At 33.1% G+C, this 12,377-nt stretch overlaps 1 long non-coding RNA gene across 1 annotated transcript; it reads left to right on the top strand.

Moving 5' to 3' along the window:
• Positions 1–7,311: 7,311 nt before the first annotated feature.
• LOC115234333 lies at positions 7,312–12,132 on the top strand. Its single transcript, XR_003883902.1, has 6 exons — positions 7,312–7,326; positions 8,082–8,236; positions 10,760–11,040; positions 11,131–11,211; positions 11,285–11,391; positions 11,640–12,132. It is a non-coding gene; the product is annotated as an uncharacterized LOC115234333 (long non-coding RNA).
• Positions 12,133–12,377: the final 245 nt, after the last annotated feature.

Consider the following 12,377-nt stretch of genomic DNA (forward strand, 5'->3'; position numbering starts at 1 on the left):
TGGTACTGCGACATTAAGATGTTACTTTATTAATTTTTATTCTTGATATTATGTAAAAATTATGTTATTTTAATGGAAAAATATTTTTTAACACATTTAAATACTGTTGATTTTAAAGTAATACAATTAATCTAATATAATACATAGAAAAAAATGCCTTTTGATGTTGGTGAAACAAAGAGCAACAATGTCATAAAAATATTTGATCAAAAGACGCTGAGAGAGACAATGAGTTCAAAAAAGATGTAATATCGTATAAAAATACGTAGCTTATAAATATAGGCTCAGTTAAATGTAATACAAAAGATGTCAATAATATCGCATATGAAAATGAACTACTCAGTAGCTCATCCTTGAAATAAAATCGATCACTCGATCGAGTTCTTGAGAAGGTCGCAACGTTTTCCCTGACAATGCGGGACGGATACAGGGGATGCAAGTACGAAGTTTCGCAACCCTTCGACAAGGGTGCATTGATATGAATAGTCTACCCCTGTCCTTCTCGGGGGCCAATAAATCCCGCGCCCTGACAGTCGCGCGTGTCCGTATACGTGAACCTACTAGTACGGCTAAGATTGGCTGGTCTCGTTCTATCGGAAACCTTTTTGAACATTTCGACAACATCGTCATTCCTCTCGCGATCATTTCGATAAATTATTTCCGAACGAAGCCAACGGTGTCGAATTTTTGAAGTGTGTACTTCTCTTCAAACACTATGGATTATTCACGGTCTCACTCTCGTGAATGATATAGATTCTAGTAGTTGTTTTATACGAATCGTTTCTGACCAAATTCTACCAAAATGGACATCCGGCTTCTAACGCTTCTATCTCATGACTTATATTAAAATGTGCAAAATATCGATCCTGTTCATTTAGATTCATTAAGAAAATATTCTACAATGCTATGTTAAACCATATAACGCGTTACAAGATTGAATTCTTAGAAATAATAAATCTATTTTTTGCTCTTCTATTTAAAACTTGCCAATAAATGGTAATGAATGAGTGATGTTGAATTAGAAATAAAAAAGTATATTTGCTTATATTTCGCAGGTATTTATAAATACTATTGTATCACACACATCCGCCGTACATAAAAATTGTTTTTATACATTATGTAATATCATTTTTTTTCTCTCTGTTTGTATGTTAATAACTTATTTTTGCTAATTATATTTGCAAATCATATTTGCATATGTTATACGAGATTACTTTTTTCTTACTTGTTATCGCTGTGAATTTTTTATCGAGAAAAATCTATTTATAACGCGATATTTACGCTCAAAATGCAAAATTGCACAAGGGAGACTGAACCATCGTGTAAATGGTAGCATACAGAATCATGCGCACAGAGTTATATGTCTCTCTGCAGAGACGACAAATAATCATTATTTGCACGTCAACTGTATAACGCGAATTTATTGAAATTAAATTTAAATTATTTATTATTTATTTATCATCCGAGCCAGTTAAATTGTAATTATGTGGTAATTGAATCAATCAGTTACCATTAACTTCTATTTTATAATAAAATATGTTATTAACTAATAATTATTACCGCATCACAAATAAAGTATATAAATTTATCTCTGAAGAGAATTTCTACTTGAAGAACCGCCGCGTTATATCGAAATTAATATTGAAATGTATCGCACAGAAAGAATTTATACTTTCTTCTAAAAATATATGTTGCTTAAATATTACATGTTTTTTCATCAATGTATGTACTATTAGATTATTTTATAAATTCTCGAGAGTGTATCTTGCTATTAACTATTACGACGTAAAGATCGACGTTTGTATTAATTAAGTTTATCTGATTCTTTTATCGTTGAACGTTTAGACATGGGATAGCTCGAGTATTTAGATTTATATATGTATATGTGGAATTCTTATCACACCGTTAGATTTTAAATCCTTTACAACATTGAATCTTCCAATGCCAATGTCTATATATCTCGAACAAGGAAAATTTGTACATCCGACACAATAAAAATTATTTATAAAAATAATTAAGCCTGTTATACAGTGGAATACACATATCAGGGTTGAATATTGTGTACTGACAAAAATGGAAAAAAAATTTACGAGCATTCTCCTTGGACCTTCCCTCATCGATATCACGACAGACCATTAATTCTGCAAAGGACATTTTCGTCGCAGTTATCGGCGATGACCGACGTCCAGGGGGCATTAAATATACCGGACGCATCTGGACACAAAACCCGTGGTATTTGCACGCGACCATTTATAACTGGCTAGTCCTGCCGTGGCTACTTAGCAGATATTTTACAGTGAAAAGGTACCCTGCGGTGAAACGAGTTCAAAAGTTCACGTGAAAAACAGCGTCAGGAAATTGCTAGGAAATGGCCGGGAGCGGATGGTCACCCTTTCGACGCGGTGGCTCTCGTCCCTGCCTTCGGTCCTTATAATAACCTAAACAGCTGGAAGAAAAGCCTTTAAAAGGCCAACACGCGTCAGACTTAAAAAACGGGCCGCGGGTCTCTGCCAGTGAGCGGGGTAGCGTTGAGAGGAAATTAAGACTTTTCTCCCGCATAGATATTTCGCTCTTTCGAACGTTTCTGTTATCGCTTATTACTTGAATCTTCGTACACGTCTCACAGTCTCGCGAATACGTGCGATTATTTGCACCGCAGTTATAATTAAAGGAACAAGTGTGAACAACGAAGTGTATCTTATTTATAACGTTTCAAGGTTTTTCGGTCGAATTAAAAGTTTACTAATATATTTCATGAAATCAACTTACTTCCTTAAATATTGTATTTAACTGAATACGGTCGAGAGTGGCAATTCGCCTTTTTCTCCTCTCGCAGCCTCGATTATCATATGAATAAATTATTATTAAGAGAAGAAGAGAGAGATATATATAATTTGTTTTAATAATACTTTAATTTCTCATAAAACTATTACTGTTTTTATATATGACATTAAAATGAACATTAAAAAAGCTTTATATATATATATAAAAACTACATAAAAATTTCATCTTATTTAATTAAATGATTTAATTTTATCTAATTTTATTCATATCGGAATGAAAATGTTCAGAAATCATTCAATTTGAATCATCTGATTTTATTCATTACATAAACCTCAAAAAGCCGAAATCTACATGAATCCGTTATGTTGTACAAGGAGAGAGAATTCAAGCGATACTATTTACTTAAGACAGTAAAGCTGAGATTACATTGCACAAGACGAGATATAGCTCGCCAAGTTTACTTTGACCGTTTCATCGTAAGATTAATTTCTTTTATCGCAGATAAAGGTTATTACCTTTCTAGCATCGCACCCGAAGATCCGGCTTACGGCTTTGCCTTCGAACATTTGTTTTTCTTTATTTACACGTTCTACGACTTACGACATCGTATTCAGAGTTGAATCATGTTTGCAATTCTGAGCTGTTTGCAGTTTAGACGTTGCAAGACCGAAGAATAAGAAATATTCTTTACGCGAAGATAAAATTATATCACGAGCAAAGTTTTATAAAATAAATATTTATCTTAAAGGAAAGAAATGTGAAAAAAAATGTAAATTCTTTCTTTCTCTTTTTCCCGAATTTCCGTTTATTTCATGAAGAAACAATAAGTATCAAGAAAGAAATAAAATAATGTCAAATTCCTTTGATTATTCTATCGCTCGTGCATTATTCTTGAATTAATTATCCCGCCTTATTTTCTTGCCAGAGGGAGAAAGAGAAAAAGAGAAGAAAGAGAAACGACGAGATATCAATTAACAGTAAAACGCGTATGTCGTGAAACCATTACACCATCGTCGCCTTCGGGACGACCGAGACGAGGTGGGAAAGCGAGGATAACGCGCGGAAACACGCGCCTGGCGGAAATAATACGAGTGCCAGGAAAGACTTCGTCCGCTCTTTCCCACTCCCTTTCACAAACTTTCCGACGTTCTTTCTCTCGGTGTGGTGGCCAGCTCGAGCATACTTTCTCCGCTTAAACTTTTCGCGCCGGCCGCGAGCGGCATCCCAGCACTTCTCTTCTCGCTGCGAAAAGATTCACATACATATACTGTGAACATCACCGCGTGAACAGACCGCGAGAATACCACAACGTCATGCCCTCGATTTCAGCATTTTACAGCCGAGAAACTCTCTTACACGAGATATAAAAAGTCGCGTAAACCATGGGCGTTCTTTCACAGGGACTTGTTACGATCGCTTCGATAATATCGCCTCGCGAATTTCCGGATGACTTTCAGTGACTTTCGTCAACGCGAGTATATTCTAAAAACGTAAAGAAATAAAAAAGAGTTTAAGTAGAATACCTAATAGCAAGAAAACATTATCTACATTCCTAATTTTATATGAATAAATTTTTGCGATATATTTCGTACTTCTTTTTTACCTATATTGTCAAGTTTTTTAGAAAAAATGTGCACTAACTAAAAAATAACATATGTCAATTTACAATTTAAGTGCGATGTGCGAGCGTCGCTGTTGTATTGTTTGTTTCGATATACACACGCGACGATAAATAAATAGCGCAAGCGCAACAGTGGCAACTGTCTTTATTGGAAACTTAAAAATCGATTAGACAAAATCTGATTAAACATTTGTTTTCTCTTACTATAAATTATGATCAATTAATTTTAATTTTTTATAGATATATCCCTAAGTATTATATATATGTGTGCATTTTGTGATATAAATTGTGACGTTCGTACGACGAGATAGAGAGTTACATAATGTAACGTATAAATCGATTCGTACTTACATTCTTATTTAATATCTCGTTTATTACAAAATTTATTACTTGTTTATTTACAAAATTTGTCAGATGGATTTTTGAGTTTTACTAATCTCATATAAAGGTTGTATAATAAAATACCGTCAAATGAAAAACATTTAATGCTTTATATAAAGAAGATGCTAGTAATTTTGCTCTTCCTAGAATGTTTCCTCGCGGATGACGACAAAAGAAATTTGCCACGCGTTTACGCGTTTTTTCGATATAAAGAAGCTACTGCCCGGAGTTTATTTCACGGCAATCTCTCGCCTTGGTATTTTATGGTTAACGCGTTGCGACGTGCGTGGCGAAGCTGAAAAGCCAACCCAAGGGCGGACGATGAGCAGGTTGAAGCATTTCGCTAAGCGAAGGGAGACTTTACGATATTCTTCTCACAGCATCTTCTCATCGTTTCGTTTTACGGATCATCATTTTCTTTCAGTGTTGCAGATTTGATTCAACTCGTAGAATCCCCATACGGGGTCACGTCGTTCGAATTGTAAGCAAATTTTCGCGATCCTTACCAGGCTTCTCTTTGTACTCGCGTTTTAGAATATACCTGGGATCATTTTAAACTCTCGAGATAATCGTTGCATTTATTGGATAATAAAATGTGTATGCTCGTGTACGTTCTGTCCTAATTAAAAAAAAAAAAAAAAATGTGAGCCTTTAGCTAATTTTTCATGATACGTTAATTCTGTTCTAATTCTCTAATATTCTAATTTTTGATTTAAAAATGTATCAGTCGCAAATGCGATCTATGTCATAAAGAAATTTGCAGTGGTACAATTAGAAATCGTTACGATCGTAATGTTCTATCGCACGAAAATATAGACGATCTTTATCGATTAATAATTTCGCATTTCAATGTCTTATGCATATCCGAGTGATCTACGCGCAATCGATATATCGCGTGATAGCGAGAGTATTGAGGTAATGTTTGCACCGTAACGAGAATTGGGGAAGGTTGTAAAACAGCGTCTAGCCATAGTAGAGACATAGTTTTAGCTAATTTGCGAGAAGACTCTCTCTCTCTCTCTCTCTTTATCTGTCGAAATCACCTCCACTTTACTTCCGGAGCGGTTCCGCGTATAGTGGTAACCTCCCGGACGGTCAACCCTGGACCCTCCTGCGCGTAAATCACAGCACTGCCGCAGATCCAATTATCAAATTGTCCGGCACTTCAGCCTAGAGAGACTCTGACTCTCTCGTTTTGGTGGGGAGAAGAGAACGATACCAAGCGACGTTTACGCCGAAGAACGCGAGCGAGATGACGGGGCAGCCGAGTCCGCTAACTAAGGGAGCGATAGATCCTACAGGACAAAACCGCGAAAGACGGGACGACGACGTCGGCCAAGATTTATCGCTTAAGTGACTCTATCGAGGCGAAATCTAAGTGCACATCGTCCGAATACGAGAAACAGGTAACAAGAAAGAGACTTTTTCTCCATTATATAGATCGATCATTAGATACTTATCTATCAACTTGCCTAACTTAGGCGCGAGAGTTTTCTATTTACATTGAACATTCGTGTGTTTCACCTATATACTTGATAACGAGTAAATCTATAGTTTCCAATACAAAAGAATATTGTTTTCCGTCTCGTTATCACTCCGGAATGATCAAAACAACATAGCTATCGGAAAATTTTGATAGGTCCAATAATTATTCTGATATCGCACGAGATAAATGACGGCAATTGCTTATTGAGCACCTCTTCTTTTATTGGAACTGATCTTTTAATTAAAAATGCTAAATCACACACTTTTTAATTTTACCAGTAATATTATTATATAGAGAAATATGTATACAAAATAATCGACTGTTATAAAAAATTATCAATTAATATTTACAAATATTTTGTCTTGGTTTTGAAGTTTTAATTTGATAATTTTCTAGATTAATGAAAATATCGTCTTAATCAAATTTGAATTGGATTAATCATATAATAATCACTTATATTTAATAAAATTTCTTGCATCTTACAATACATATATTGTTAAATTATTTATTTAATATAGAACAATTCAAAAATAATTCATTTTTTGCTCAAAGTTTTATTTAATTTTTATCCAAAATTCCGCGATTAATATTTTCGGGTACTAAATATAGTTGGCAGCTGTTGTTTTTATCTTGGACATTTATGGTAATTTTATAACAAGCTTAATGGTTTCTCTTTATCTGTCGAAATCACCTCCACTTTACTTCCGGAGCGGTTCCGCGTATAGTGGTAACCTCCCGGACGGTCAACCCTGGACCCTCCTGCGCGTAAATCACAGCACTGCCGCAGATCCAATTATCAAATTGTCCGGCACTTCAGCCTAGAGAGACTCTGACTCTCTCGTTCTGGTGGGGAGAAGAGAACGATACCAAGCGACGTTTACGCCGAAGAACGCGAGCGAGATGACGGGGCAGCCGAGTCCGCTAACTAAGGGAGCGATAGATCCTACAGGACAAAACCGCGAAAGACGGGACGACGACGTCGGCCAAGATTTATCGCTTAAGTGACTCTATCGAGGCGAAATCTAAGTGCACATCGTCCGAATACGAGAAACAGGTAACAAGAAAGAGACTTTTTCTCCATTATATAGATCGATCATTAGATACTTATCTATCAACTTGCCTAACTTAGGCGCGAGAGTTTTCTATTTACATTGAACATTCGTGTGTTTCACCTATATACTTGATAACGAGTAAATCTATAGTTTCCAATACAAAAGAATATTGTTTTCCGTCTCGTTATCACTCCGGAATGATCAAAACAACATAGCTATCGGAAAATTTTGATAGGTCCAATAATTATTCTGATATCGCACGAGATAAATGACGGCAATTGCTTATTGAGCACCTCTTCTTTTATTGGAACTGATCTTTTAATTAAAAATGCTAAATCACACACTTTTTAATTTTACCAGTAATATTATTATATAGAGAAATATGTATACAAAATAATCGACTGTTATAAAAAATTATCAATTAATATTTACAAATATTTTGTCTTGGTTTTGAAGTTTTAATTTGATAATTTTCTAGATTAATGAAAATATCGTCTTAATCAAATTTGAATTGGATTAATCATATAATAATCACTTATATTTAATAAAATTTCTTGCATCTTACAATACATATATTGTTAAATTATTTATTTAATATAGAACAATTCAAAAATAATTCATTTTTTGCTCAAAGTTTTATTTAATTTTTATCCAAAATTCCGCGATTAATATTTTCGGGTACTAAATATAGTTGGCAGCTGTTGTTTTTATCTTGGACATTTATGGTAATTTTATAACAAGCTTAATGGTTTCTTAGGGGTTGAGCCGTCGCGTGTAACGGAAAGGAGTGGTTAGCTCGGAAATGTAAGTCGGAAGTGCGTGTAGATGTTGCACTGTGTTAAGGAAAGGGATACAAATATACACACTCTCTGCACGCAAGTCTAATTCAAACGTCAGCCTGTGGAGGCGAAGGTAATTCATTTGCCACGTTCAAAACACGACAATTCTATTATGATCGCTCTGTGAAATAAGACATCATAGATTATAACAGAAATGTGCCGATTCATCGTGTGCATTTCTTGATTTAAAATTATACAGAATTTTATGATTAATGTAATTAAAAAGCAGAGAACGTGCTAATGTGCTTTTTCTCATACACAGTTAAAGAAAAGTTTGTTTCAGAATAATCGCAATTTATAGGCGGCACAAGTAATAAATTTTATAAAGTAGAACTCGTTGGAAAATACGGGGAAGAGATAACGTTGTATGCAGCATTATCGTTTCTTCGAAAGAGACTCTGATTCTTGAATATGATTCACGTCACTTTAATGATCGCACGACACATATGATTATGCGCTGCGACGTACATACATACACACATACGTCGATAATTTGAAATGCTTGAATAGCATTGAGATAACCCCGCATTTCCAGTAATTTTATCATGAGACGCAGGCTTCGTCGAATGCATCTCACGTAGAAAAATGCAATTTCTGCCGTTTCGTACCAGGATTTCCCATCTTATCGAATTCCTCCACTTAATGTTTTGCCTTCGCAGTACGAGCCGAAGAATTTTTCTCCCGATTTTTCGCCCAACTACATATTTACCACTTTATAATTGCACAATTATCGTCATAATGAAATGATTTACCATACATCAGTTAGTTCAGAATCAAGACCGAATTTGATAAACGTTTTAATCGTTTACATTGCATTAAATTACAGGTAATGGCGCACTCAATTAAGCGAACTTTACGTATAGAGAGAAAATATTATTTATAGTAGGTACGGTGGGGGGGGGGGGAGTGACAGTGGGAATTAGGCGTTTACATATTTTTGGCAGTATGCTGCATCGATGTTGTTTGTTATTAATGTATGTAATTAATACTATATGTACAAATTATACAAATTATATAATATCCATTATATAATATCCAATTCATTATAATATCCATGTACTATTGATATTGTTAATTTAGCTAGATGAAAATATCTGAAATTCATGGGGATTCAGAGAAAGTTAAAAACAAAATTTTGATTAAAGCGCTAAGCAGCATAAAAATTGGCTAACATTTTATAATATCGTTTATTTTCACAATAGAGCAATATATAAAACAACAAACGATATGGTAATATTTATTTCACTTAATTTTCATATCTTATTTTGATATATTATATATCTTGATATTTGTATATATATATTATAAATATTACTAAGTTGTAATCTGGCTATTGGCTTTATAAAGTATCATACTATCAGATTAAAAAAAAAAAAATCATTATAACACGTGTTTGTTAATTGTTATTATGTACGTTATATTTATAAACATTGTTAGAATCGATAGTAACAAGTAATTTCTATTATATTCGAGTTGATTCAAATAACAGATCTGGATTTTAAGTTAATAAATAATGTGTTTGAGAAAAAAGGCATGATAATCATTATCAATTTTTAGAAAATATTCGAAAAGATTTCTCTCACGGGAGGAAAAGGGAGGGAGGAACGACAATCAATTGAATCAATTTAGAGAGCGGTTTTGATAGGCCGAATGACACGTGAGCGTGTTACACGGCGCGTGTTCTGAAATATTACGCCGGTGGTGTCGCCAATTATCGCCGACAGCGCGCGAAAAACGTAATGGACGATTACAACTAACATCAAATCGTGACACTTTCGGACAATAAAAAGTTGGGAATGTGCAAACCGCTTTGCACAGCGTGACGGTTGGATACGATGGTACTGTTGACAAAACATGATTATATTTTGTCACATCATTCGCGAAATCGCGACGAAATGTCAAAATAATGACTTTGCGTAGATAAATTATAGCGAGAAAACGAATAATGGTTATCAAAGGCTGCAAACTATAGCTGCATTAATGCTAAATCAATTTTGAATTTGGCGAGCACATCAAATAATAATTTGAACTAACGGTATTTTAGAATAACTTGTTTTTGAGTAGGCTATCTTATGTACGTATATTTAGTAATATTATTAGCATATATTACATATATTATTGTAGGGCATATTGCATTAATGATATTTAAACTTTTAACTCAAATAAAAATAGATTCCCTGTAGCATTATATTTATTAAACTACTGCTATTCTTATATATTTTTTTACTTTTGTTATTTTTATAGTTGTGTATTAAATCTAAAATAATTTCTGATTTATGATAAATTTTATATTTTTGCTAATAAGATATGTGTTCCTGTTTTAATGAGATTTAAAATAATAACTTAAAAGAAAATTTACGTTAAAAAAAAAAGAACAGGAAAAGATTTAGATATCGACAGATTCATTTAATATTTCATAATCTAATTATTATCAATTTTTAATAATATTTTTTAATAATATCTTATAATTGTGCTATTATTGTCAAAAATTTATGACAAAAAGTAATTTTTTCCCTTGCACGCACAAATCTTTATATGAATAATAAATGTATATATTAGAGTTAATAAAATTAAATCTATTATATGTGTCTTACAGATATTGAAATTTATTTCTCAAGGTATCAGTTATTTTGATCGCAATGAATATATTGGATGGCTAATGCAAAAATGAACAGAAATGACGCGATTGCTCCACTATCGCAAGCCACGCGAAAAGGCTTTTGTTATCGCGATATTGTTCTGCGGGGGGTTTATAATTTTTCCGGAGTTTTATAAAAAGATCGTCGAGAATGCGTACATCTTTACGTAACGTGTTTATCCGTTTGATGCTCACGCTATTTAAACAAAAGATGAAACCTGATAATATCGATAATATCAGTGAGTAACACTTAAACAACGTATATTAAGATTATCAAAGTGCACTCTTCACGCACACATATTGTATTTAAAAAGATTATTTTTTCGTAGTTCTATGTACATATTGATCTATATATAAGCTGGGAAACTACGGAAAGATTCACAGAACATTTTGAAGAGAGCGAACTGCAGGTGAATACGTGAGCTTCCACTATCTCTAATTTAAAAGTATTTCTCTTCTTCAATCTTTAAATTTTTTTTATAGAAAAGAGATCAGCAAAAACTATTAAGATGGGAAAACTTGTTTTACTTCTTTGCTTTGCGCTTCTCGCAGTGAATTTGGTCATGGCTTGCACTCTACCTGGCCAACTGGTAAGTACCCCGTTGCATTATCATTCAAAATTATACATATATATCTAAATCTTTTATTAATGTAACAAAACGTACACTAATCATCAAAGCCATTAATATTAATCATGTAATTTAATATTACATTCCGCTCCACAATAATTATCATATCAATTTATATGGCAAAATATATATAATGTTGTTAAGTTGAACAATTCTCAAAAATGATATCACCGATAAAACCGTATATATAATTTCGCGTGATCTTACAGTGTTCAAGTACCAGTGAATGTTGTAAAGGTTTTGTATGCCATCCATGCGTAAATCGTTGCACTGGAGGACCCCCCGAAGGAATCCCAATCGGCCCGTGTGGGCCAAGAGAACCTCCAGTAACTAACTAAGGAGTGAGTGATTAATTTGGATTACCTTCCATAAGTACAATTTAATCTTTTGCTTAATTTAGAAAAGAATGTATTAAATGTAATTTACCCTTACATCATAATTAAAAACATATATTTGTTTATTCATTATACGGCAAAATTTCTTTCATATTCTTCCCTTTTTACGTTATCAAACTAATTAAAATTATTATAATTGTAAAGATTATGAAAATAATTATAAGAGGATATTTGTGCGCAAATGTTCTTATATTAGAGACAACTGTACACATTTTGTTAACGTGAACTATAACAAGATAATAATTGTTCGATATATTGTGATATAATTAAAAATTATATAATAATATCAATTTTTATACGTAGATTTGAATTAATTATTTAAAGCTTATTTTATATAATATAGTCATTCTAATTTACTACAACCGATTTCTTTTTATTTTCCGTGTTAAAAAATATGCTATTACAACTGAATATACAGTGAATATTTACTTAAAGCATTCAATGATAAATCATTTTATCTTGAGTAACCGCGCTAAAAATGATATTGAAGCCAAAATTGAAGTTATTAAAGAAACATGTTAAATAACCTATAAACATATTATTAAAAATTTA

Source organism: Formica exsecta, unplaced genomic scaffold (assembly GCF_003651465.1).
Source record: "Formica exsecta isolate Colony F162 unplaced genomic scaffold, ASM365146v1 scaffold2, whole genome shotgun sequence".
Lineage (NCBI taxonomy): Eukaryota > Metazoa > Arthropoda > Insecta > Hymenoptera > Formicidae > Formica > Formica exsecta.